The following is a 24,007-nucleotide window of genomic DNA, read 5'->3' on the forward strand; positions in this document are numbered from 1 at the left end:
GTTGTGGAGCACAGGCTCCGGACGCGCAGGCTCAGCGGCCATGGCTCACGGACCCAGCCACTCCGCGGCATGTGGGATCCTCCCGGACCGGGGCACGAACCCGTGTCCCCTGCATCGGCAGGCGGACTCTCAACCACTGCGCCACCAGGGAAGCCCCAGATTTCTTTAAAAGCATTGATCGAAAGCATTAGAGAGCCCTCAGTGATAGTACTCTAAAGCTTCTCATTTCATTCATGATTCAACTAATATTCACTGAATGCCTACTACATTCTAAGCCTTGTGTGAGTCTGATTGGGAGGGTGCTGTTTCAGATTCAGGGGAAAATTATGGTGTATCAGAATGCAGGGGTTTAATGAGAGCAGGTGGTGGAAAAGTGGCAGCCAAACCCCTTACCTATTCAACTGAGCAGTCTGACAAAAAAGGAATGAACGAAATAGAGTATTAGCCAGAGTTCTAGCAAAGCCAAGCAAAAGGGGTTTTTCCCCTCAAGGGTTTACCCCTTAAAAAGAAATGCTTCTTGGGGCTTCCCTGGTGGCGCAGTGGTTGGGAGTCCGCCTGCCGATGCCGTGGTCCGGGAACTAAGATCCCACATGCCATGTGCCGCAAACTATAGAGCCCACGTGCTCTGGAGTCCATGCACCGCGACTAGAGAGAGAAAACCCACACGCCACAACTAGAGAGAAGCCCGCGCACCGCAAAAAAAGATCCCTCATGCCACAACTAAGACCCAACACAGCCAAAAATAAATTAAATAAATAAACAAATAAATAAATAAATAAATAAATAAAAGAATATGCCTCTGGTGCCATATTAGCTATCATTGTTAACAAAATGGCAGCACAGCTACCCTATCTCAGCATAGTCTGGTTAATATAATAAAGGTCTTAGAAGAAGACAGTTGCTGAAAGGACTACCTGGGGCTCAAGGACCAAGGTCTGAGTATCACTGAACTGGAAAAACAACGGTCTGAGTGCTCTTGATAGAAGAAAACAGAAAAGATGCTTTTGCTAATAAATTTGCCTTGAGAGTTAAACTTTCTCTAAAACACAGTAAGTAAAATTTCTTTCTGGAATCTGATACAAACCATGGGTTTCTGAAAAAAAAAATTCTTGTTATACATTAGCATCCAGTTAGACTGAATTCCGGCATAATGGTTTCTTACCAGATTTCTTTTTTTTTTTTTTTTTTTTTTTTTTGCGGTACACGGGCCTCTCACTGTTGTGGCCTCTCCCGTTGTGGAGCACAGGCTCCGGACGCGCAGGCTCAGCGGCCATGGCTCACGGACCCAGCCACTCCGCGGCATGTGGGATCCTCCCGGACCGGGGCACGAACCCGTGTCCCCTGCATCGGCAGGCGGACTCTCAACCACTGCGCCACCAGGGAAGCCCCAGATTTCTTTAAAAGCATTGATCGAAAGCATTAGAGAGCCCTCAGTGATAGTACTCTAAAGCTTCTCATTTCATTCATGATTCAACTAATATTCACTGAATGCCTACTACATTCTAAGCCTTGTGTGAGTCTGATTGGGAGGGTGCTGTTTCAGATTCAGGGGAAAATTATGGTGTATCAGAATGCAGGGGTTTAATGAGAGCAGGTGGTGGAAAAGTGGCAGCCAAACCCCTTACCTATTCAACTGAGCAGTCTGACAAAAAAGGAATGAACGAAATAGAGTATTAGCCAGAGTTCTAGCAAAGCCAAGCAAAAGGGGTTTTTCCCCTCAAGGGTTTACCCCTTAAAAAGAAATGCTTCTTGGGGCTTCCCTGGTGGCGCAGTGGTTGGGAGTCCGCCTGCCGATGCAGGGGATAAGGGTTCGTGCCCCGGTCTGGGAGGATCCCACATGCCGCGGAGCGGCTGAGCCCGTGAGCCGTGGCCGCTGAGCCTGCGCGTCCGGAGCCTGTGCCCCGCAACGGGAGAGGCCACAACAGTGAGAGGCCCTCATACCGCAAAAAAAATAAAAATAAAAATAAAAAATAAATAAATAAAAAGAAATGCTTCTTGAAAGAGGAGAAGGAAGGAACCCTCCTCCACTGTTGGTGGGAATGTAAATTGGTACAACCATCATGGAGAACAGTATGGAGGTTCCTTTAAAAACTAAAAATTGAGCTACCATATGATCCTGCAATCCCACTCCTGGGCATATACCCAGAGAAAACCATAATTCGAAAACATACATGCACCCCAATGTTCACTGCAGCACTATGTACAGTAGCCAGGACGTGGAAGCAACCTAAATGTACATCGACAGAGGAATGGATAAAGAAGATGTGGTACATATACACAATAGAATATTACTCAGCCATAAAAAAGAATGAAATAATGTCATTTGCAGCAACATGGATGGACCTAGAGACTCATACTGAGTGAAGTAAGTCAGACAGAGAAAAATAAATATCATATGATATCACTTACATGTGGAATCTAAAAAAAAGGTACAAATGAACTTATTTACAAAACAGAAATAGAGTCACAGATGCAGAAAACAAACTTATGGTTACCAGGGGGGAAGTGGGGGGAGATTGGGATTGACATATACACACTACTATATATAATACAGATAACTAATAAGGACCTACTGTATAGCACAGGGAACTCTTCTCAATACTCTGTAATGACCTTTATGGGAAAAGAATTTTTAAAAGAGTGGATGTATGTATATGTAAAAAAAAAAAAAGAGGAGAAGGAAAAATCAAACATATTAATACTATAAAGAAGGGCTTCCTTGGTGGCTCAGTGGTTAAGAATCTGCCTGCCAATGCAGGGGACAAGGGTTCGAGCCCTGGTCCGGGAAGATCCCACATGCTGCAGAGCAACTAAGCCCGTGCGCCACAACTGCTGAGCCTGTGCTCTAGAGCCCGTGAGCCACAATTACTGAAGCCCACATGCCTAGTGCCTGTGCTCCACAACAAGAGAAGCCACCGCAATGAGAAGCCCATGCACCACGACGAAGAGTAGCCCTCACTCACCACAACTAGAGAAAGCCTGCGCGCAACGAAAAAGACCCAACGCGGTCAAAATAAATAAATAAAATTTAAAAAAAAAAAAAAAAAAAGAGGAGAAGGAAAAATCAAACATATTAATACTATAAAGAAGGGCTTCCTTGGTGGCTCAGTGGTTAAGAATCTGCCTGCCAATGCAGGGGACAAGGGTTCGAGCCCTGGTCCGGGAAGATCCCACATGCTGCAGAGCAACTAAGCCCGTGCGCCACAACTGCTGAGCCTGTGCTCTAGAGCCCGTGAGCCACAATTACTGAAGCCCACATGCCTAGTGCCTGTGCTCCACAACAAGAGAAGCCACCGCAATGAGAAGCCCATGCACCACGACGAAGAGTAGCCCTCACTCACCACAACTAGAGAAAGCCTGCGCGCAACGAAAAAGACCCAACGCGGTCAAAATAAATAAATAAAATTTAAAAAAATAAAAAATACTACAAAGAAGCATAATACTTACAGAAGTAGAAAATAACCTAAAGGAGAGGTAAAATCAAAGATAAAACTAACCTTACTTTCAGATCCAATTAATCTTCCTTTGATGCTTAATATGTGCTAGGAAATGTACTACGCAATTTCATACACATTATCTTATTTAATCCTCACAACCTTGTGAGGTAAAAGAAACATACTTCTGAAACAAAAAAACACAGAAATATATACATCTCTGTATAGAGACAGAAGAGGGGAAGATGAGGGAGGTCATACCAAATGACTCCAATTGTTTCAGTAATAGAAACAAGAGGAGAGAAAGCAGGGAAGCTTGAAGGCCTGAGAAGAAGAGATAAGAAAACTAATACTTACTGCCTACCATGTGCTATTACATCATTTATATACAAATTTCATGTAATCCTGTTTAGTATTTATGACTCATTTAATTGAAGAACTTGAGACTGTGAGAATTCCCCAAGATCTAACAGCTGGTAAGTGGTAGGGTGGTGATTCAAACCCAGGTCTATAAGACTACAAATTCTATCTCTTTCTACGATACCACACTGCTGCTTCAAAATCAGGAAAGTGCAAGAGAATAAATATGAGAGGAACAAAAAAGTCATGAAGCAGCAAAGGTCCAGTTAGAAGCAGACAGCATGACTTTGGAGTAGATAATGCCAACTTTGTGCCCTCTCCCCCTGGGTTCAACTGCCCAGGTAAAAACTATTTAACATTGGGAAGTTGCCAAAGGTGTAATAATATACACTTTTAAGAATTAAAATTGGGCAGGAGACTTCCACTTTCCTTCAAATTATTACTATTGTTCTTTACTAACTGAATATTTACAAAATATTATGCACTTGGTAGTCTCATTGAACTTGCTACCTAACCATTCGAAGCTACAGTTTAAGTATCTGCCAATGGTCCAAAATTCAACACTAACCTGAGTAAGTGTTCTAATGCTGATCAAAATACCAGAAAATATCCATCTAAGAATAACTTAATTTTCTTTCATTTTGAAAACTGACTTTATTTACAAGGAATGAGAGTTAAGTCCCTAAGACTAACAGACATAGGATTGTTGTCAAAAACCAGAATGCAGACCCATTTATTTTGTTCTTTTATGAAAGACTGAGAGGCTTTGAAATGAACCAAGAAGATCACTTGGCATCTTCAATGGAAAACTAGGCACTGTGTAATGTGCACCTTCCCTAGTTACCCGATTCTACAAGGTCTGCATTCTTCATGACCTTTGGGCTGTTTTATAATTGTAAGTTATAGTTAAATGATAGCAATACAAAGGATTCTTGTCCATACACTTGCAAACAAATTCTGTCCAGTGAGAGAGGAATGATTTTCCCTATGTCCCTATGGAAAAAGACAGTTTTGCATAGATTTGTAAATTCATTTCAGCATACCTAATCCTACACACGTGCAGTACTTTGAATTCTCCTTTGAACTACTTTTAACATCTTACAGGTTCTCCCATTAATTAATGAGTTAAATAACATCTTTTACATGTGTTTATTTTACATTTATATGAAAATCATTATTCTAAGTTTTTAATCCTTTAACAATGAATTTTATACAACATGCAGTATATACCAGGGAAGATGAAAATTTTAATGCAAAAGCTCAAGGGAAGGAATCATCCTTTTCCACTCATACACATATTTAAGGAAGGCCAGACAAAACTTAGGCCCTGTCTCTTCCCAGTTCTGAAATTTTAAGACTCTAAGAAGCACAGTCATTGTTGATCATTCTTGAAAGAGCCCATAATTCACAAAAGAATTCTTTGAAAATTATATTTCCAGCTGCTTTCTTCCCCTAATGCATAGTGTAAACAAAGCACTGTCTCAAGAACAGAGCTTCATCATTTCAGAAAGGCTTAGAATCTTCTGTCTGAACTACTTTTGTTAATTACAGTCACTTTAAAAAATAGATGGTTACTCAATATTCTGTAATAACCTATATGGGAAAAGAATATGAAAAAGAATGGATATATGTACATGTATAACTGAATCACTTTGCTGTACACCTGAAACTAACACAACACTGTAAATCAACTATATCTAATATAAAATAAAAATTAAATTAAAAAAATAAATAAATAAATAAAATTTACATTCAATTTAAAAAAAAGATGGTACATCTTCATATTAAGCTAAAAATCTACATTTGACAAATGCTTTTTCTGATCCAAAAGTTTTTTTTGCCAGTCAACAACTGTACAATCATAAAAATATTAAATACATTTGTTGTTTTCAAAATAATGGTCGTCTTCTATTGGTGTATGTCACATGAAAAATTAAATATTTTTTAACTAACTTGATTCAAATATACATAAACAGCTTAAAGAAGCCAAAGCCAGAAATCAATACACAAACCAAACATTAAATCAACAACATATTTTAAATTCATTAATGCAGCGGGAAAAGGCGTATCAATGCTCAGATCTTCTGGCTTCCAAGTCCCAAATTTAAAACAGCTCTGAAACCAGTAGTCTCTATGGAAGCAGCTTTTATCCTCACTCAGGATCAAACTAATCCCCAGACATTCTGAGGAAAGAAAGAGTAAAATCAAGTTGCACCAAAAATCTTTACACTCAGCATTCATTCAGATCTTCCAAACCACTTTCATGGCTTGTAACATGCCAGAAGAATATTACTCTAGCAAGTAATTATTTTGTCCAAAAATGAACAGAGCAATTTAAATTGGAAATAATTTGCTGCCCATGCCATTCATAAATCCACGCTACTATAATTCTTAATATGAATGGATAATGCATGTAGCATATCATGCATTAAATATTCTAAAAGATAGGTTTTCATCCAGTTGAAATTAGTTAAGTAAATACTGGCCGATTAAAACGCATGAAAAGTTAACTCCTTCTTCTCCCTCCCCATCTCTACTCCCTCCAAACCAACAGGAACATTTCAGATGGTAATGTGTGTCAATTAGAAGTAAAGAGAATGCGGATAAACAAAACAACTGGAAAAGGTACAAAATGCCAGGCCCCAAAAGAGATGTCACCACTTCCAAGTTGCAACTGAAGTTAAAGAACTATAGTGAGAAGTCTTCACCATTTTCAGTAATTCAAAATAAGGTACGTATTGTCCTTCTCCTTGGGAATGTAACTCATTCCAAAACTTTCTTCTCTGACTCTTCTCGAGGCTCTTAAAACTCAAGCATGTGTTGTAGGATTCTATTAAAGCTTTGTAAGAGTATTGTTCAAATACCAAGTAAAGAAAATAACCGAATCGTTTAAGATAAAAGTTAATAGGCTTTTCTCTCTACCCACAATTCAACAATGTATAGATCTGGATACCAAGAAAAAAAAAAAAGGTAGATGATTAAATACAGGCGTTTCTTCTTCCCAGAGTAGGAAGAGCAATATGGCAGGCAGCTATTTAACAACTTCCTATTCACTAAGCCATCTTCTTTTTTCACATCATCAGAGAATTTGGGTAAATTTCTCATGATGTACAAATCCAGAGAGCAAGGTAAAAAAAGAAACACCAGAAGAAAAAGAAAACAAAGTGGGAAGAACACAAAAATGCAGTATTCACATTGCCTGGTTGGCCATAAACAATAAAGCAAAATATATTCACTGCCACCTTCTTTTCATCTAGAGAGAAAAGGAAAAAATAACACAATAGCCTCTACAAATATATATCATAAAATACCCCAACTTTTCCAAATATTTTACCTCCGGAGCCAGATCACTGTGCTAAGGTGAGCAAAGTCTCTTCAGGTGAGTTCAGGCAGTAGAGTGCTTCTAAAGACCATTCCCTAATGCTATTCAAAGTTTCTTATAACCTGCTTTACCACCTGCTCTAGAGTCCCCAAATTTAAAATTACTTCTATCACCTACCCCCTTTTCAAAATCTCCCTTAAACATATCCCTTAAGAAAGCTAGCTAAATTCAACTGAAAGTATAAATGACAAACAGGTACACATACTCTTTAACCCTTGGAAAAATGTTATTCATCGATTCAAACAAAACTCTGTGGCAGAATTTTTAATAGTTTGAGAGTTTTTCTTCTTTCTTTCTGTGTTCCTTTTGTTTTCTCTTTTTGGGATGGAGGCACTGTTATACCTACTCTCACACAGAGAAGAAAGAAGACAGAGAGAAAAAAATGCCAAGTCCAAAGTTCCCATGTCCTATCTCTACTGAAGAAAAGAGGTATTTGTTCCTGTGAAGTCCCGTTCCACAGCTCTTGACAAATTCATTCATCAACATTAAATCATGGGAGGTGATTTCCTCCTTCCACCACCCCCATGAACAGGAAAGAAAAAGCCTGCCCTAAGAAAGTGTGACCCACTATATGCTAGCTTCCAAAATTTTTTGATAGGTGTATGTGTGGGGCATTTTGTGTTTTAAAACATCTTTGCAAATTCTTTGATTTTACTCCCATCAAAAAAACAGAGTCTGGGAATTCCCTGGCAGTCCAGTGGTTAGGACTCCACACTTCCACTGCTGGGGGCCTGGTTTTGATCCCTGGTTGGGGAACTAAGATACCGCAAGCTGCATGGCGCAGCCAAAAAAAAAAAAAAAAATTAGGTAGGGTCCAATTCTCCTCCCCACAAAGAGAATGAAGCAGAAGTGACACTGAGCAACCTCGGAAATTAGGTCATAAAAGGTGATAAAATCTCTGCATGGCACCTTCCCAGTTCAGGCAAGTTTGCAGTCCTGAATTACCATATAAGATATCCAGCCACCCTATATCCCTGATTCTGGAGAAACCATGGGACAAGGCCTCAGAGGGTTAGAGACGTCCGAGGGGTGCCAGCTGTTTCAGTCGTCCGAGCTCTGCCACCAGGCTTGTGAACGAGGAATCCTTGCAGATGACCCCAGGCTCAGCTACCATCTGCCTCTAACTGTGTAACAGACTTTGGTGAGGAAGCCTTTTAGATGATTCCAGCCCCAGCTATCATCTGATTGCATCCTCATGAGAAACCGTGAGAAAGAACTGCCTAGCTGAGCCCAAACATCAGAATCATGAAAGATAAAAGGAGTGTTGTTTCACATCACTCAATTTTGGCATGGTGTGTTACACAGCAAAAGATAACTAAAACAGATTTTGGTATAGGGAGTAGGTTACTTCCATAACAAAAAGTTAAAATGTTTAGCTTTGGGACTGGATGGCAGGAGAAAGCAAGAAGGGCCTTGAAAGTGTTAGTGAAAGCCTGAAGGGTCTTAAGGACACTGGTAGGAAGCTGTCAACAAAGACTTAAAACAGGGATCACCAAACTACAATCTAATGGCAAAATTCAACCTGCTGCCTGTTTTTGTAAATAAAATTTTATTGGAACACAGTAACACCCATTTGCTTACATACTGTCTATGTCTATGGCTGCTTTCTCACTATGACAGCAGGGTTGAGTAGGTGTGCCAGAGATCATAAGGTCCAAAAAGCCTCTGGCCCTTGACAGAAAAAGGGTACTAATCCTCAGCTTAAAAGAAAGTGAGGAGGGACTTCCTTGGTGGCGCAGTGGTTAAAAATCCGCCAGCCAATGCAGGGGACACGGGTTCGAGCCCTGGTCCGGGAAGATCCCATATGCCACAGAGCAACTAAGCCTGTGTGCCGCAACTACTGAGCCTGCACTCTAGAGCCCACGAGCCACAACTACTGAGCCCACGTGCCTAGAGCCCATGCTCTGCAACAAGAGAAGCCACTGCAATAAGCCAGCGCACTGCAACGAAGAGTAGCCCATGCTCTCCGCAACTAGAGAAAGCCCGCTCACAGCTATGAAGACGCAAGGCAGCCAAAAATAAATAAATAAATAAATTTAATAATAATAAAAAAATAACATTAAAAAAAAAAGAAAGTGAGGAAAGCCTTACTGGAAGCTATAGAAAAGGAGAATATTATTAGATAATGGTGGAAGGTTTAGCAAAGCTGTCACCTGCAGTAATGTGAAAAACAGAAAATACAACTAATGAACTGATGAATCTGGGCAAAGAGATTTCCAGGCAGAATGTCAAAAGTATCAACTGCTTTTTTTTAGCTGTGTGCCACAAAGTACAGGTAGAGAGAGATAAGAAAAGAAGGAATTATATAATTTTCAAGCAGAATATAGAGGACATACAAAGGAGTCAGGACTTGCTAGGTCCAAAAATAAATGTTTCTTATTCCCAGGCTCCCCATATAGCAAACGTTTCTCAAATTAAGAAATGCCCTCTGGGCAAAGATCAAATCCAAGGCAGTGTCAGGGAAACATGGCCTAAAGATTAAATTTTTGTTTAGGCCAAGGGTTGGCAAACTTTTCCCATAAAGGGCCAGATAAATATTTTAGGCTTTGAGGGCCATACACAGTCTCTGTTGAACATTCTTCTTTTATTTTTTAACAGCCCTTTAAAAATGTAAAAACAGGGGCTTCCCTGGTGGTGCAGTGGTTGGGAATCTGTCTGCTAATGCAGGGGACACGGGTTCGAGCCCTGGTCCAGGAAGATTCCACACGCCGCAGAGCAACTAAGCCTGTGTGCCACAACTGCTGAGATGCGCTCTGGAGCCCGCGAGCTGCAACTACTGAAGCCCTTGAGCCTGGAGCCTGTGCTCCGCTACAAGAGAAGCCACCGCAGAGAGAAGCCTGTGCGCCGCAATGAAGAGTGGCCCCCGCTCAACGCAACTGGAGAAAGCCCACGCGCAGCAGCGAAGACCCAACGCAGCCAAAAATATATAAATAAAAATTTTTTAAAAAATAAAAATTTAAGAACAGAGAATTCCCTGGTTGTCCAGTGGTTAGGGCTCCACGCTTCCACTGCAGGGGGCATGGGTTCAATCCCTGGTCAGGGAACCTGATCCCGCGAGATGCGCAGCGTGGCCAAAAAAAGTAAAAACAAATCTTAGATCACTGGCCATAGTCTGCCTACCCCTAGTTAGGACTCCAAAGAGATTTTAAGGTGGAGTCTCACAGATGCTTTCAAACATAAGGCCCTCTAAGAATATTAAAGGTGTTTTCCCACAAAAGGCTTAAAGGAAGCTGACAGGGTTCAGGACATGCTACCCCAAAATATGGCACCCTAGCATATTGAATATTTTAAGCTGAAGAATCTTGAGAAAAGATCAGAAAGAGTAAGGTCACTCTGTGGGGGTCTCCCCCCACCTTCTCCCCTGAAGCAAGTCATAAAACCCTCATGTAAGATATGCCCTCCCTATACCTGGAAGAAGGGAGCATCTGTATCTCCAAAGACAAAGAAAGGGACAAGGAAAGGAATCCTAACAAACAGGCCTTGCTAAATTTCCCCCAGTTTACTACACTTACTTCATACTCTTTGATCTATCATTTCTCCACACTGTCCACTCTTCATTAAACCTAGCATAAAAATACACAGGTTCAAACCTTTCAGTCTTCATTTACATCTCCCATTTCACATAAAATTTACATCAGATAAATTTGTATACTTTTCTCCTCTTAATCTGTCTTTGCCAGTTTAATTTTCAAACCCAGCCAGGGACCCTAAGAGCGTCAAGGAAAACTTTTTTCTCCTCTACAAAGCCTAAGGGAGAGAAGGGGTTATATCAATGTGTAAATGTGGCTTTTGTCTAATAGAGTGAACCCTTCAGTAAGAGTCACAGAGAATTTTACGTTCAGAAACATTGTCATCTTGGACTAAAAAGGACAGAGACAGTACAAAATGAAAAAAGGCTTTTGGGACCCCCACCCCACCCTGCCCAAAGCTCTGTGGGCAGGAAACAGGCTGGAAAAATTACTTACCTGCAAACAGAGAATACATTTTATGGAAAAGGAATGATAATTCAAAGGGCAAAACCAAAAGCCATAGAGGACGGTTCCTAGGCAGTAGGGGCTGAACCCTAATCACCCAACTAGCAATATGTTGGCTGGATTTCAGAACTGGTATGGACCGGTGACTATTGTGTTCCTTACATTTTTTCTTTATTTTTGAACAGGAGGGTCTACAGTTGTTATCTTAGGCCCATCCATTATTGCATATTGGGTGGGCTGGGTATGGAGAAAGATAAGGTGATGCTTTAGTCCACAGGTCTTCAAAGTGAAGGCAAGGATACTCAAGGAGCTATACCCAAGGAACTAATATATCCAAATAGCCTTATCTGCACCTGGATCTGATTTAGATTACAAGATCCTGGATCTCTAGCCTGAGCCTGATGCTGTACTAGATAAGACTTTGGAGGCCTTGAGAAGGAGTGCTTGTGTTTTGCATGTGGAGGAAGATAAATACTTAATTTGTAGCCAGAGAGAAGACTAAAGTGGCTTTGAAATAAGTCTGCATATTCTTGACACTCCTCCCAGCCAGAGGTGGAGTCTAATTCCCTTCCCTTTGAATATGGATTGACCTTAGTGACTTGCTTCTTTTTCTTTTTTTTCCTTATAAATTTATTTATTTATTTATTTTTGGCTGTGTCGGGTCTTCCTCTGCTGCGCGCGGGCTTTCTCTAGTTGCAGCGAGCGGGGGGCTACTCTTTGTTGCAGTGCGCGGGCTTCTCATCGCGGTGGCTTCTCACTGCGGAGCATGGGCTCTAGGTGCGCGGGCTTCAGTAGCTGTGGCGCGCGGGCTTCAGTAGCTGCGGCACGCGGGCTCAGTAGTTGTGGCTCACGGGCTCTAAACCACAGGCTCAGTATTGTGGCGCATGGGCTTAGTTGCTCCGTGGCATGTGGGATCTTCCCGGACCAGGGATCGAACCCGTGTCCCCTGCATTGGCAGACGGATTCTCAATCACTGCGCCACCAGGGAATCCCTAGTGACTTGCTTCTAATGAATAAAATGCAGTGGAAATTGACACTGATTCTGAATTTAGGTCATAAAAGACAATATAGTTCCCTTCTGGCTCTCTTACTCGGAACAAGTACTTTTAGAGCCCTAAACCTCCAGGTAAGAAGTCTGGCTACCATGAAGCCCCTACGTTGGAAAGACTACACAGAGATAGGGAGAGATATCAAGGATCCCCAACTATTCCAGCTTCTACCTATTTGGACTTCCCTGCTCAAGTGCCATGCATGTGAGTCTGGTAGGAAGCCTCCAAAATAACCCCAAGCCCATCTAACTACCAGTACATAAGAGGACTCATGCAAGAATCACTTAGCTGAGCCCAGTCAACACCCAGAACCATAAGAGTTTTATGCCAAATTTGGGGTGGTTTTGTTCCTTAGCAATAGATAACTGCAACAACATACCTGGAGACCCTAGCCTGAAATATTAGGAGGTGAAACTTAGCCTGCCTTTCTATATTACCAACCAAATAACATAAAACAGTATCTTTATGCTCCCCCCAACTCCTTCTTCTTCCCACAGTAGAAATATTTGATTTGACCACAGTAAAAAATATTTTCATGGCTGATTTAAATATATACAATTACAATGTGATTAAGTATTATGTTTCAAACTGTATGTCAGTCTAACTTTAAACGTTACTTGAAAGCACCTACATTTACACACACACACACACACACACACACTCAATGGTTTGCTGCTTCCTAGCATATTATTTCACTTATTTTACAAATGCTTTTTAATAATTAAGTAATTTGAGACTGGTAGTCATACTAGCTCATCTGCAACCTAACACTAATATGTAGTGTTTTAAAAAGTGGTTATACCTGCAGCAGAACTAGAATAATCGTCACTAATATATAATAACCACTATTTCTAAGGTCTCTTCATTGTTAAATGCCATGATCTAAGTTTAGAGAAAATAAATCTTTTGCATTTGAAGATATACAATTCAATATGTTTTCGATCACTGGCAGGGAATTTAACGTTCTAGCTCTTAAAAGAAACAATGGAATACGATGTTCACAGATTATAAACATGGTTAAGCTCAACTTCTGTAGTGAAACTAAAACAGCTGAGCCAAGAACTAATTGGACCCAGCAGAATGGCAGAAGGTATTCTGGAATAGGAAGAGTAAAGAGGCCTGAGGTCAAGATAACTTACTCTGAAAATGTAATTACTTTCTCCATTGTATAAACACTTCCAACTAGACATTTTAAGGAAAAAAGCCTTAATCCTCTATGAAAACAAATAACTAAAACATCCTAAATTATTTGGCAGCAGTTTAATTCACCTTTTTTCACTCTTTCCTAGACTGTCACGTTTGATTTTTTTTTTTTTTTAGCAAGCAAGCATTGAGAAGAAAAAAATCAAATATAATAACTTTGAGAAGAAATTTTAAAGAATAAAATATATGTTCTGCTTTAGATATGATTCTTTGAACACTGAGTAATACATATACCCCCAAGTATATACATACCCAGCATATACATTACATATACCCAAGTTCGGGTAACTAAAAGGAAAGAGAAGGTCAGTGTGCAAAAGTCTATTTAACCCATAATATGGCTGATGTTAAATATCAGTCTGGGTTCTAGGTCCTGATGGCAGAAAGTCATCTAATACAAAGGGAGAAGAAAGATTCTCTCTTGCTCACAGGGCAGAAGTTTAGGCTCTATACAAATTGTGGAATAAGTAAAGGTCATTCTTCCATAGAGTCCACAACTACCTAATTCTTCCTTTCTCATTCAAAAGTCCCTCAGTAAAACTGACTTCAGGTGTCAGAAAAACACTAAACTCATTCAACTAAGTCACATTAAAGAATGAATTTTTGAGAGCCCCTAACCTTTCCATGAGATAAAAGACTGTAAACAGTATAATGCAATATAATGGGAAAAATTCTGGTTTCCCCCAAAAATTTCCTTTAAGCTCTACATCAAAGAGATGGGGCCATTATATTTACCACTGGATCCCTCAGCACCTAGTACAGGGATAAGCACATTAGTAAGCACTCGAAACTCTGCATAAATGAATATTTTGCTTTTATTCCCCATATAAGAAATATGCATTCTAGTTCCATTCTATCAGTAATGAGCTACATAACCTTTGGCAAGGTACTGGATCTCTCAAGCTTTAGTTTCCATCACACAACATAAAATGAGGTGAGGTGCGGACTGGGGATGAGGATTAGATAGTAAGTCTCATGAGGCCAGTGACTGTCTTATTCACCTCTGTATCTGTGTCTAACAAAGTGACTAGGGCACATTCAAATATTTACTGGACAAAGTTTCTTCCAGCTCTAGGACTTCCCTGGTGGTCCAGTGGTTAAGAATTCGCCTTCCAATGCAGGGGACGCGGGTTCGATCCCTGGTCAGGGAACTAGGATCCCACATTGCCACAGGGAAACCAAGGCCATGCGCTGCAACTACTGAGCCTGCGGGCTCTAGAGCCCACGCGCCACAACTAAGATCTGACACAGCCAAATAAATAAATAAATATTTTTAAAAAAAGGTTCTTCCAGCCCTGACCCTATAATTCTTCATTGTTTTTAACTTAGCTTTTCCAGCATACAGTGTTATAGTCCACTAAGCAGGAGATTTAAGACTCCTCCTCTACACTGAGATCAGTTCCAGTAAAGGCCTTTTAAAACAAAACACTTCTAAAATCTTCTCCACCTCTCCACACAGGTGCTTTGTGTGACTGATATTATTTATCCCCTGGATGCAGCTTTTAGAAAGGTAAGATTTGGACAAAGACAGGATGCCAGAAGCAATACAATTTTCCAGATTCTTCTGAATTGGTTTTATTCCAGTTTGATTTTATTATGCTACTTAAAACACTATTAGAAGTACCTGGAATAATCAGGTTAATCCATTTGCAATCCAAAATGTATTCCAAAGTCAAATATTATTATTATTATCTATTCCATATGCCCATCCTTTAGCATAAATGACTGAGAGCTAATATCCATTTATTTAAGCTCATGTTTTTCACAGCATGCAACCAACACTACCACCTACTCATTATTTAGAGTCCTTTCTGTAGCACTATTATAAAAGGTTACATTTAAGAGGACCTTGGGGAATTCCCTGGAGATCCAGTGGTTAGGACTCCAAGCTTTCACTGCCGAGGGCCCAGGTTCAATCCCTGGTCAAGGAAATAAGATTCCACAAGCCGAGTGGCGTGGCAAAAAAAATTAAAACTTTAAAAATAAAGGACCTTGTGCCTTTGGAACACTATCACTCCAAATTAGGTGTAGCCTTCAAAAAGTTGGCACATCTCTGCTATCAGGTAGTAATGAGCATAATAAATTCAAGGACTTCAGCTAGAACAAATTATTATGATTGACATATTCCCCAATTATTAAAGTCTAATAATAACTTTTGAAATATTAATCTATATCCTCAGTAGCAATGTACAGTCTGTACCCTGCCAATGAGCACTTACCTTATGTCCATTCAATCACCCACTAGGTACCAGACACTGTTCTAGCCTAGGGGTCAGCAATCTTTTTCTGTAAAGGGCCAGACAGCAAATATTTTAGGCTTTACAGGCCTTACAGTCTCTGTTGAAACACTCAATTCCGCTGTTGTAGTGCGAAAGCAGCCACAGACAATACAATAATGAATGTGCATGGCTATGTTCTAATTAAACTTTACTTACAAAAACAGGCAGCAGGCCATTTTTCGCTTGCCAGCCCCTGTTCTATGCCTATGGGGAGACAGCAGTGAAACAAATTTTTTTAAGTGAAGTTAAATTTTTTTAATTAATTAATTAATTAATTAATTAAAATACACCTGTACACACACAGCCTGTCAGATGCTAATAAGTGCTATGGAGAAAAGTAAAGCAGGATCAAGGCGGTAAGGATACTCAGGACTTCACTGATAAGACGACATCTGAGCCCAACACCTAAAGAAAGAGGAAAAGCCATGCTACCTCCATAGAAAAAGCATTTCAGGGAGAGGTAATGGCAAGTATAAAGGCTCTGAAGAAGAAGCAACCTGACATCTTAAAAAAAACCAGCAAGGATGTCACTGTGGCTACAGGGACATGAGCACAGGAAAGAGTCATAGGAAATTAGGCCAGAGAGGTAAACTGAGGCCAGGTTCTGTACAATCTTTTAAGGTCACTGTCAGAACTTTGTTTTTTTACTCTGAGATGGAAAGCCCCTGGAAGGCTTTGAGCAGAGGAGTGACAACCCGACTTGACTTACTTCTTAGGGGATTGTTCTGGATGTCTGCTGAGAACAGACTGTACAGAGATAAGGGCAGAAGTAGAGAAATCAGTCAGAAGGCTAATGCAATAATCCAAGAAAGAGAGAACGGCAGTTTGAATCTTGGTGGTAGCAGTAGAAACGGTGATCAGCTTCAGCATGTATCCTAAAGGTAAAACTAGATTAGATGTGAAATGTTACAGACAGAAAAGCATCAACTAGGTTTAAGGCTCGAGTAACCAGGAGAGTCTCTATTTCCTGTTATGGGGATGACTGTGGGAAAAATCTTGGGGGAAGCATATTAAGTTCGAGATGTGTAACAGACACCACATAGAGACGTTAGGTGGGCAATGAGATATACGAGTTTGGAGTTAATATACTTTTACATTATGATTATCCCCAGTACGTTTGATCTCTCCAACTGGGTTATAAAATCCTTAAGAATAAAACCCCTGGACTTCCCTGGTGGCACAGTGGTTAAGAATCCGCCTACCAATTCAGGGGACACAGGTTCAATCCTTGGTCCAGGAAGATCCCACATACTGCAGAGCAACTAAGCCCGTGAGCCACAACTACTGAGCCTGCGCTCTAGAGCCCACAAGCCACAACTACTGAAGCCCGTGCACCTAGAGCCCGTGCTCCGCAACAAGAGAAGCCACTGCAATGAGAAGCCCGTGCACCGCAACGAAGAGTAGCCCTGCTCGCCGCAACTAGAGAAAGCCTGAGTGCAGCAACAAGGACCCGGCGCAGCCATAAACAAATAAACAAACTAATAAATAAATTTTTTTTTAAAGTGAAACCTCGTTTTCACTTTTCTCACAGGTATTATCCCCAAGACTATTTACTTACTTTATACACAGTTCTAATAAGATTAGATTTCTAGTTTCTGAATTCATAAATGATAGAAGCAGCAAATTTAAAATGGTGGTACCAGGGGGTGGAAGACAGCAGCTAAAACTGACAGCTGACAAAGGAATACATAGAAATTATAAAATGGTGACAAAAACTAGAAATATCCAGCATTCGAAGATTACAGTCGTCCCTCAGTATCCACTCAGGGGATTGGTTCCAGGACCCCTGCAGATACCAAAATCCTCGGATACTCAAGTCCCTTATATAAATCATCACAGTATTTGCATATAACCTATGCACATCCTCCTGAGTACTTTAAATCATCTCTAGATTATTTTTAATATCTAATACAATGAAAATGCTATGTAAACAGTTGCCAGCCCGTGGCAAATTCAAGTTATGCTTTTTGGAACTTTCTGGAATTTTTTTTTTTTTTAATATTTTCAACCTACAGTTGGTTGAATCCATCCATGCAGAACCCACAGGTACGGAAGGCCGCGTACATTTACTCTAAGAACAAACAGCTGTACATATATGTCATTAAGTCAGCAATTCCTGAAAGTGTTTGTTATAGCACAAAATATTTCTAATTATCTTTAGCGACATTTAATGTTATTAACGTTTTAAATGACATATTTTAAAAATATTGCTAATAAAAATGGAAGAAATGGTATGTAAAAGAGTAAACATAATTTATTTGAAAATTTTATGTATGTATTATTCTCACAGGATTTGTTAGGGAGCAGATAAAATTACACACATGGAAGTCATTTAATAAACATTACTTGGGACTCGCCCTGTGCTAGAAATGGTAGATATAAGAAAAAGCAAACCATTGTTCAAGCTCAAGTCTCTTCTTGAGAGATAAAAACATAAACAACTAATTATAATACAATGTGATCAGTGGAATGAAAACAGACTTGGGATTAAGACATCTGGGTTTGAATTTTGCCACCATTCTTGGCTTACAGTTTGAGCTGCTAACTATGCTTAGCTTGCCAACCATTCAAAAACAGGCAGCAGGCCAGGCCTATGAGCAGCAGTCTGCCAACCCCTGTTGTACAGGAATATTGGGGATAAAGACAGTGATCAGAATAGCTTATTCTGTGCCCTGTTCCCCTGGCTAAGATAAGGTTTGGAAGTTGCAGAGGCAAACATGTAACTGGACATGTAACTTTCCTCCCTATTCTCTTTGCCTGGCTAATTCCCACTCATCTTTCAGGTCTCTGATCAGATGTCACTAACTCAAGAACCTGCACTCTTCCCCTCCTTACCCCCATCTGAGACTGATCCAATGCTTTCTCTACAGGTTCAAAAAAGCCCTCACTACTTCTATCAGAGCTTTCACATTAAACTGTAATCTCTGTTTAACTGTCTTTCCTGCTAGACTGTAAATCCAGGTAAGGAGGAACCTGCCTACTTGTTCCACATGATCTCCCAAGCATCTAATTCAGTGCCTGGCACACAGTAGATGCCAGGAAATATCCATTGAAATGAGTGAATCCAGCAATAGTTGAGTCTCCCATCCAGCAACAGCTCTTTCAGGAATCTGTCAGGACATAGATCCTTGGGTACTGACAGGATCTGTTCTCTCTTTACAAACAGTACTTTCCTCTCCCCTCCCAGGACACAGGTCAAACTCTTTCCCTTTTCTAACTCCTCTGTTTCCTTGGCCCGACTGAAGGAATTGAAAGCTAATTCTGCCTGAAACCTCTTCCCTCCCTTGTCTTTCCAACTCTAAAGCGACACCTCCCCACTTTCTTACTGTAATCGTGCTGTCATTTCCCCAGGAAGCTAGTAACAGTGTCATTTACCAGTTTCCAGGATATGTAGGATATTTAAGAATAGGGTCCTGAAAACATCCAAATATTCTACTTTTCAGTAAGAAAGGGGAGAAAATAGAAGCAGGGAAGGTAAACAACAGGAAATAGAACAGGGAATTCTAGTTTTTGAAGAGATGGATTAACAGCTTTTTACTGCAGATCACTTTGGCCCCAGGAGTAGAAAGCAAGTAACAGAGCTCCAGCTCTGCATTCCCCCCAGCCTCTACATCAGCGCCAGTAGTCAAGGAACCCTTTTACTCTGCAGCTTCTTCCCATACCTCTATCCTGCATCTGCTTATACTACAATTTGCCTTGAAACATCAAGACTAATCTCATTATGATCTCTAACCCCTATCACTCACTACAAGAATCCCAGGACTCTGGAGTCATTCCAAATCCTCCACCTCTCATCCCCATATGGCTACGTACATCATCTTTCATGAACCAGCCCCCTCTCCCACTCGTCCCTCAATTCCTGAAATCCTTCCATCATACCCTCTGGAACTCATCAGCAAAATCCCCTATATCTTCAACCTCTTGTCTGAATGGTCCCTTCACCTTTTTGCTCTAATTGAAATCTAACTGCTGAGGCCACTGCTCTCTCTACAGTCCTATCTGTGGCTGTTTTCTCTCCCACACCTGTTATACTACTGGGCCTGGGGATAGAAGAAGGAGGTACTCACCTTGTACCTTCTTTCTGCTTCCAGGTTATTCCCCTTTCTTCCTTCCTAAAAAAAGCCCCTGTCAGACCATACTCCACCTCCCTACCCCTCTGCTACATTTATCTGGATAAGCTGGGTCACTTCTTCTCAAGCCTCAAAGCTTTTAGTTCCTACCTCACTGGTCTGTCATAATTCCAGGTGATTTCAAATGTTCACCTAGATGACTCTTGTGATACTCTGACCTCTCAGTTCCTTGACCTCCTCACATGCAATGATCTTGTCCTCTACCCTACTTTAGCCACTCGCTCCCTTAGTCAATATCCTAGAACTTGTCAATATGATAACTACAGTCCTTCCATGATCTCCACTTCATCTGCATCCCACTCTCCAATCACCACTTCCCATCTTTGCAGACTGCTCCTTCTAGCACCCCAACTCCAAGAACACTTTGACCTCAACAGAACTTACAAGCAATTGATCCCACCCCCTCTCCTGTCATTTCCTACCTTAGCTTAGAGCTCAAGGTCCATCATTACAATCACTCCCTTTCCTGCATCTCAGGCTTTTGCACCCTCCCACACTCTATCATACTTGCCTGGCAAAACACCTACCCTTGTTAAATATAATTCCCTGTCAAACAACTAAACCCTTTAGGACATTCAAGAGACAAGTGGCGTCATATCTGACTTTTGAACTCACAAGAGCTTTCTTCTTCCTCTTCCAGGGATGGTATCTAGAGGCATTCAGAGTGGTCCGGCATTTGACATACCGTTGTAGACTATCCTACAATACAGCCTCTAACAAAACTAGGCTGCCCCAAACCCCTGGAAATAGAATTGTTTACCTTCAAACCAAGAAGGTGGGAAAGCACCAAAATCCACCTGTGGCGTGTACCCAGGCCGACTTCTAGGAGTTTGTGCTGTGAGACCTAAAGTTCTTATGAGGTTGTCTAAAATGAAAAAACATGTCAGCAGGGTCTACAGTGGTTCCATGTGTACTAAATGTGTCCATGGCAGGATCAAGCGTATTTTTCTTATTGAGGAGCAGAAAATCGTTCTGAAAGTGTGAAAGGCAGAAACACAGAGTCAGAAAACTAAATTTTTAAAATGAAGCTTTTTTGAGTAATAATTTAAAAAATCAAAAGCCAAAAGAGAGTGAGAGAGAGACAATTGAAAATTTGAAAACTGATAGGATATTTGATATTAAGGAATTGTAAAATTTTTTGGTGTGGTAATGGTATTTTTTTTTGCAGGTGTCCGTATTTTTTGGAGATACAATATGAAATATTTATGCTTAAAATATGATGTCTGGGACTGCTTCAAAATAATAGGGGGGCTTCCCTGGTGGCGCAGTGGTTGAGAGTCCGCCTGCCGATGCAGGGGACGCGGGTTCGTGCCCCGGTCCGGGAGGATCCCACATGCCACGGAGCGGCTGGGCCCGTGAGCCATGGCCGCTGGGCCTGCGCGTCCGGAGCCTGTGCTCCGCAATGGGAGAGGCCACGACAGTGAGAGGCCCGCGTACCACACACACACACAAAAATAATAATAATAATAATAGGAAAGGATGGAAGTGGGTAAGACAACAGATAAAACAAGATTGGGGGACTTCCCTGGCGGTCCAGTGGTTAAGACTTCCCCTTCCAATGCAGGGGGTGAGGGTTCGTTCCCTGGTCGGGGAGCTAAGATCCCACATACCTCGCAGCTAAAAAACTAAAACATAAAAAAAAAAAAACCAAAGCAGTACTGTAAAAAATTCAATAAAGACTTAAAAAAAAAAAAAAAAAGATTGGCCATGAGTTAATATGTGTTGAAGCTGTGTGATGAGTACATGGGGGCTCTATTTCTTTTGTATATTTAAATTTTTCCCTAATAACATGGTAAAAAATACAACTGTCTCTCTACTCTACGCCTGCAACAAGCAACCAAACATGGCTTTGAAAAGAAAAAGATGAAAACAAACACACCTATACCAAACAGTCTCACTTAAAATTCACAATTGCTGACTTTAAATGGTCTCATAGCTCAGCATGACAATCCTACAACTTTTGCCTTATCCATTCATTCTCCCACACCCGCCTATAGGTCCATTTCATGTCATTTCCTTCCTCCTCAAGCCATCAACACCTCTCCATCTTCACTCCCAGCTGCTGCCCTTCAATCCATTTTCCAGTGACATAGGAAGCAATCTCCACCACTACCACCACCGGTTCCCATTTGCCTTTTCTTCCCTCCTGTTATTTACTGTGAATGAACTGACTGCTCCTGTCTAAAGCCAATGCCTCCACTTGGATACCAGATCCCAAACCCTACTGCCCAGTCATTCCTCATTCTCACTCTGCATCAGCACTGTTTCCCTCTCTACTGGATCATCTCTATTGGCATTGTATTAACACATTCTTACTTCTCCCATTTTATTTTTAGTTTTTTATTGAGGTATAATTGACAGATAACATTATATTAGTTTCAGGCGTATAATGATTGCTCCCATTTTAAAAGACAACTCTTAACTCCAGTTTCCCCTCCAGCTATGTATCTATTTCTCTGCTCTCCAGGACAGCAAAACTCTTAGAAAAAGAAAGAACAGTGTCTGGCACATGGAACCATATTTCACTGATTCTAAGATGCCTTTTTTCTTTTTCTTCATATCTTTACATCTCTGAAATCCAGACACAACTGATGACAACTGTTATTTGTTTCTTCTAAGTGCCTAAGACACTACCAACCTCAATCTCTAATTAAAAATCTCTGCTTGAGTTTTTGGTACAACACAGGTAGTGTGAATTCAAACTGAAAACCAGTTCAAATTCCAAAGAAAGTTTTTACCCCTCCTACACAACGCCAGGGTTGAGACATGTGAGCTGCCTTGCTGTCCCTTTCTGTGTGGTGGGCTTCTTCTCATTTACATTATCATGTAGTTTCCCAGCTTTAAGCAGGGCCTCTTACAGATTACCCATCTTGGGCCTACTTCTCTTTTTTAGTAGTACATAAAATAATGGTGTATCTTACAACTGATGGTACCAAAATAGCAATATAAGCATATTATTCAGAGAAATGGCGATAAATACCAAAAAGTATTAACTAAAAGAAAGCTCTAAAAGTGCCTCTGAAGGGAAATAAAGGGGAAAAGGTATTTTATTTTATTTTTTAACAAACTTTACAGAACTATTCGATTCCACAAACTACGTATACATATAACTTTGATAAAAATGAACCCTAGGGCTTCCATGGTGGTGCAGTGGTTAAGAATCTGCCTGCCAATGAAGGGGACACGGGTTCGAGCTCTGGTCCGGGAAGATGCCACATGCCACGGAGCAACTAAGCTCGCGCCACAACTACTGAGCGTGAGCTCTAGAGCCCGCAAGCCACAACTCCTGAGCCCACATGCCACAACTACTGAAGCCTGTGCGCCTAGAGCCCGTGCTCTGCAACAAGAGAAGCCACTGCAATGAGAAGCCCACGCACCACAACGAAGAGTAGCCCCCGCTCGCCGCAACTAGAGAAAGCCTGCGCACAGCAACGAAGACCCAACGCAGCCAAAAATAAATAAATAAATAAATTTAAAAGAAAAAAAGAATCCTAAAAGGAAAAAAATTAAATGATCTTTGAGAAAACGAGAGGAGAGAGGAAAATGTATGTGGACATGGGAAAAATGCACGGGTCAGAAGTCAGCAATCCCTTAAGTTTACCTGGCAAGGGCCAAAAAAGAACAAGGACAAAAACAAAGGAAAGAAAAATCTACTACAGCTTTGCCAGGACGGGAGACAAAGCATGCTGAAACTGCCTAAGACAGAAAAAGTAGGGCATTCCCTGGCAGTCCAGTGGTTAGGACTCTGTGTCCCCACTACAAGGGGCACAGGTTTGATCCCTGATCCCTGGTCAGGGAACTAAGATCCTACATGCCTTGCGGCCAAAAAAAAAAACTATAAAAAAAAGAAAAAGTCAAAATCATCAGGTTGGTTTGGTTTGGTTTTTATATAGAGAATTTTAATTAAATTGGCATAGTTAAGACCAAAAAGATAAAGTGGACATTGTCATTGTATCTTCAACCCTTGCTTTAACAGGCAAATGAACACAGATTGAAACACAGGTGACTCTTGCTGTTCTATGAGACAGTGAAGGGAGCTTCTCAATATTTAAATATATTAATATAATTAGTTATAGAAATCTAAATATAAAACCAATCTCCTATAGGGTTTGAGAAGGCTTCACCATATCCCTGAAAAGTTTAACATTCCTTATTCAAGTTTAATCATCTCTTTCGAAAGGGAAAACAGTGATAGT

The 24,007-nt window shown here is 40.8% G+C and overlaps 1 protein-coding gene and 1 pseudogene across 4 annotated transcripts in view; one reads left to right on the plus strand and one right to left on the minus strand.

Moving 5' to 3' along the window:
- The window catches only part of SPATS2 (spermatogenesis associated serine rich 2), a 152,904-nt gene that overhangs the window by 104,203 nt on the left and 24,694 nt on the right, over positions 1-24,007 (minus strand). The window contains exon 2 of one of the 4 annotated variants that reach the window (XM_055085642.1): positions 16,391-16,556. The exons of 2 other annotated variants lie outside the window; for them this stretch is intronic. The gene's annotated coding sequence lies outside the window, so the exon portion shown is untranslated. Of the gene's footprint in view, positions 1-16,390; positions 16,557-20,571; positions 20,590-24,007 lie in introns of those variants that run through there. One more of the 4 variants, XM_028491363.1, reaches the window with a different exon arrangement.
- LOC102990080 (60S ribosomal protein L34-like) lies at positions 18,229-20,837 on the plus strand (annotated as a pseudogene).

The sequence above is a fragment of the Physeter macrocephalus genome, chromosome 6 (assembly GCF_002837175.3).
Source record: "Physeter macrocephalus isolate SW-GA chromosome 6, ASM283717v5, whole genome shotgun sequence".
NCBI classification, from domain to species: Eukaryota; Metazoa; Chordata; class Mammalia; order Artiodactyla; family Physeteridae; genus Physeter; species Physeter macrocephalus.